We start from the raw sequence: 4,330 nt of genomic DNA on the forward strand, positions 1-4,330 counted from the left end.
ATAAATCGCAACAAAAAAAAAAAGGAAAAAGTTTTTAAACTGTGTAAAGTAAAAAATTTCCAGTTAACCAAAAACAAAAAAAAACGAAAAACTAATTACAGTCCACCCAAAAGCTGCGTGTTTTGCAAACCAACACAGTGTCCCGTCGTGCTCCGCCTTGCTTCGCCTTGCTCTTCGCGCGGCGCTTTGCTTCTTTCCCCGTGCCAAAACTCCTGGCGCCGATACTGGTACCGCACACCTTTTGTTTGGCGCGCTGGCTGGCAATGCACTTTCCGGCTAACCGCCGCGTGTCGCGTTCGTCGGCTGCGTTGCGGCCAACCAGCTGGGGCCGCGTCCGAACGATCTCTCTGGCGGCGACCAGCGGCGTGCGCTCGTGTGTGTATGAGGGAGAGAGAGAGAGAGCGGCGCTCTGCACCTCCGGCCGCCTTCGACAGAGAGGCGCTCCGCGGCAGCGTTCGTGTGCGACAGAGAGGGCAGGCTGCGGCGCGCGCGCAGGCGCTATGACTGTAATAAATATGTTACTTACCTTAACAAACCGCGCCGGGCGCTTCTGCACACACTGCGGCTGCGGCGGCATTGTGGCCAGGATGCCTCCTCCTCCTCAGCCCTCTAGCAGCAGTCCGACCAAACGTATTCGTCACGTGGTTTTCGCCGTTATTGTGAACAAAAGAGCCTATCGTAAGCTTCTCTCGCTCTCTGTAAACTCTTTAAACAATTGCAGCTGCAGGCACTAACAGTTTTTAGCCACTAGGTCGTAAGAGGCACACATCAAAAAAGACATTTCGACCAGGGATGGAAAAAAAACGGTTTTTTAAATCTATCGAAACATACTGGTTTCTCACCGAGGGAAAAAACGTTTATTTTCATAAAAAAATGTTTTTTTACCAAGTTTTTTTTTGTTTAAAAAACCGGTAAAAACGGGTTTTTCCTGTTTTTTCCCAGGTTTTTTTCCAGGTTGCCATCCCTAATTTCGACAAAAAAAAATGTATACTACTTTTATAAGCGCTGCCATTTCGAACTTTTGCTGCTGTGGCAAAGTCTTGCCGTAGCAGTAACTATAGTACCGAAACAGTTTTGCTACTATTCCCACAGAAAACAAGTTTACTGCTAAGGAATCGTACAGAAAGGTCGTTCTCTTTTCTCAGATTTGTTTGGCAAAATTACAAGAGTACGGCGCCTGCGAAACTCAGGGTAGGCCACCCATCAATGCACGCGTGCACTGCAGGCAAGACGTTGCCTACCTATCAGGCGCTATGAGAGCTTGCACTGGCCACTCGCTGAACAGGGTAGTCTCCAAACGGCAAGGGACGGACGCACTTTCTGAATGACCCCTAAAGCAAATGTTTTATACATCTGGAAAATGTTTGCTGCTGCTGTTGCAGGAAGCAAAATAGTGACAGCAACTCTTTTGCTGCTTTAGAAAACGCGTGTTTTGGCGTGCACGTACATGAGAATAGAAGTATACCGAGATGTGAAGTGTCTGAATGTATACTATATATAAAGTCCGTTGTTCTTTAAGTTACATAATCTTGTGGTGCTAAATCTCATTAAAACGCGAAACAGTATCAGTATGCTTGTATTTTGTGTGATGGTCCGGTCTAGACACAGCCACGCGGGTAAGTACGAAACAGCCAGTCTAATCTGGTGCATCGGATGGACGGGTGTCCTTCATGAGGGTGCGGTATATATGTCATTCGTGTAATCCGATTGCACACGGTATCCGAACCGGTCAAGCCATCAGTGGGCCTCACAACACACCGCCGGACCAACGCCACGCCTTGCCTCCCTACCGCGTCAAAATGCTTTCCAAGAAGCCGCGCCGTTCATCCAACTCGCGTCACGGTCCATTCAAATCGAAGCGCGGGAAACTATCCTCTGGCACACTGAGGGCAACTCTGCACCTTTGTAAAAGTGCTTAGAACCAAGGTGGTTCTTTAAACCTTTTAAAACAAAAATGTGACTCCCTAAGAAGCGAAACACATTATTTTGGTCAGTTTATAAAAGGAAAGTGATAGCGCTTTGCGACTCAAAGATGAAACAGTACACCGTGTTAAAAGTAATGCAAATACAGTGAGATGAAAAGAATTAAGAGCATTGATCGCTCTCACTTAAGCTCACACGACTCGGCACCTCGCCTCGCACGGCTGCGCATGTTACTCCAGTCTCGCAGGTGAACGTCTCGTCCCGGTGGACCGTTTCAGCACACGGCAAGCAAGCCTTCCGTGGCGAGACGCAGTGATGAGGAATCACCCCTGTCGCCGGCCGCCCCCAGCTTCCAGCCTCCAGCCTCCAGCCTCCAGCCTCCAGCCTCCAGCCCGTAACCGATTCCCCGACATAGATTTTGGTGCCCTCCCAAAAGTCCGCGTGGCGCCCATCGTGTAGGCAACACATTAATCATTGCAGATGGGAGGGGGAGGAGAGGGGCAGCGGCCGTGGCGAGGTGTGGCGGGGCGGGGCAGTAGCTGGCCTGTGCGGCCTGTGGTATGGGGAGCATTAAGTCGTCGTTAGGGAGTGCTAGAAGTGGCACCTAATTGGCTGGCTATCCGCTGGTGGCTCACAGCCTTCTCGGAACAACGGGTGTGCAAGGCGGAGGTGCAGCAGGGCTCTGCAGGTGTTGATGCCAACAACTAACTGAACTGACCCCCGCGCTGCTGCTCACGGCCCGCCTGCAGCCAATTGAACTGAATATATACAGACGCTCTCTCCGAGGAGGTCGGGCCAAAAGATCATAATTATTCCAAGGACATTCTCCCGAAGCGAACATATACCACTCTGGAACCCTTTGTCCCTTTGTCTGAGACGAGACAGTCTCGCACCTTTTGGCGCAGCACTAGTATACCATGTCCCACACTTGTTTGTGGATGGCATCATGTGTCGAAACGCGAAACATTTGGGCGATCCCACATTTTTACGCGTCGGACGAATTCTGAATCTCACAGTAGATCCCTTTGGTACTGCGCTAAAATGTGTGAGACTGACTCTCACAGAGGTTTCCAGAGCACGTAAAAAAATAGCAAGAATAGCAGATCATTGTGGCAAATAGTAAGAAAGGAAGTCGAATGTTTCATACACTAGCTACATAATTCACTCATAAATCTCTTGTTCTTAGTACTACCTTTTTACTGCAGATCTGCTGTGGCGTGGAAGTGACAGCAATAGCGCGGCACGCGCCAGGCGACGATGCGTCGTCTGTAGGTCGTTTCAAGTCAAATTAAATCGATTCCAGGGACACGTGCTGCGGTGGCTCTGCCTATCTACAGAACATTGAGGCACGACGCTTGTGATGGGTCTGAGGATGAGGCAGTTGCAGTGGAAGAAAGCAACAGGCCGTCGTAGAGAGTATTTTAATCAATATAAGAACTCGCTGGCTGCGGTTAGAATAGTTGTGTTCTTATTTTTGTGCGTGAATTCTCTGATAAACTAAGTATGCAACTGCTTCACAATTGTTGGTGTGCAACTGCAAGTTGAATACTTGCAATATTTCAACTACGTAGTTGTGTACTTGCAGTAGTTCAACTCTGTAGCTGTGAACTTCTAGGTGTGGAGTGGAACTCCTCGGTTGAAGATTTCCTTAAATTGGACGCTCACTGGTTGGAAAGCGCTCAACAGATTGCACACGTTTTGCAAAGCTACCGTGTTGAAAACTTGCAAGTATTTCCCTTGCAGTTTGCAGTTGTACACTTGCGCATGTTTGTTAAGCAATTGAACATTTGGTTTATCAGTGTTTGCATACACGTTCGGATGCACGTGCACAACAATTTCGGGCGGCCAAATGCATCGAAAACCATAGTCCGGTTATTACGGATAAAAAGACATTTTAGATTGCATATAACCCGCGTTTAACAGCTAAACACTTCGCCTTCCATCCCAGTCGTACACTTGGTTCTTGGTCGACACCTTCCGACTCCAACCGCCTCGCAGGTCGGAGGGCGGCGGGGTGGGCACGCACAGCTGCTTAGATTAGACACGTACGACGACTGCGGCCTTTTGTGCAGGCAGCGAGATTGAATTATTATTGTCACCACCTTGTAAAACGTTTTAATGAAGCTGTATGGACGAACGCCAGCAGTCATCAAGCGAACTAGAAAACATAATTGTCGGCAAATTAGAAAGCTGAGAATTTTTTATTTGTTTACAAAGAACTCGTAGATTAAGGGCCCATGCAGTTTCCAAAAGAACCCAATCCCTCTCACTCAAAGCAGTGATGATTGCCCCCTCCCCCTTCTCCCTCAGTTTATACTGACAAAATAATGAACACAGGAACATTTGTCCACCTAGTCACTAACGAAATCGCGTCCTTCGCACCGCCCCCAAAAGGAATGATTCACAC

The sequence above is a fragment of the Frankliniella occidentalis genome, unplaced genomic scaffold (assembly GCF_000697945.3).
Source record: "Frankliniella occidentalis isolate FOCC.00 unplaced genomic scaffold, Focc_3.1 Scaffold18, whole genome shotgun sequence".
Taxonomy (NCBI): Eukaryota; Metazoa; Arthropoda; class Insecta; order Thysanoptera; family Thripidae; genus Frankliniella; species Frankliniella occidentalis.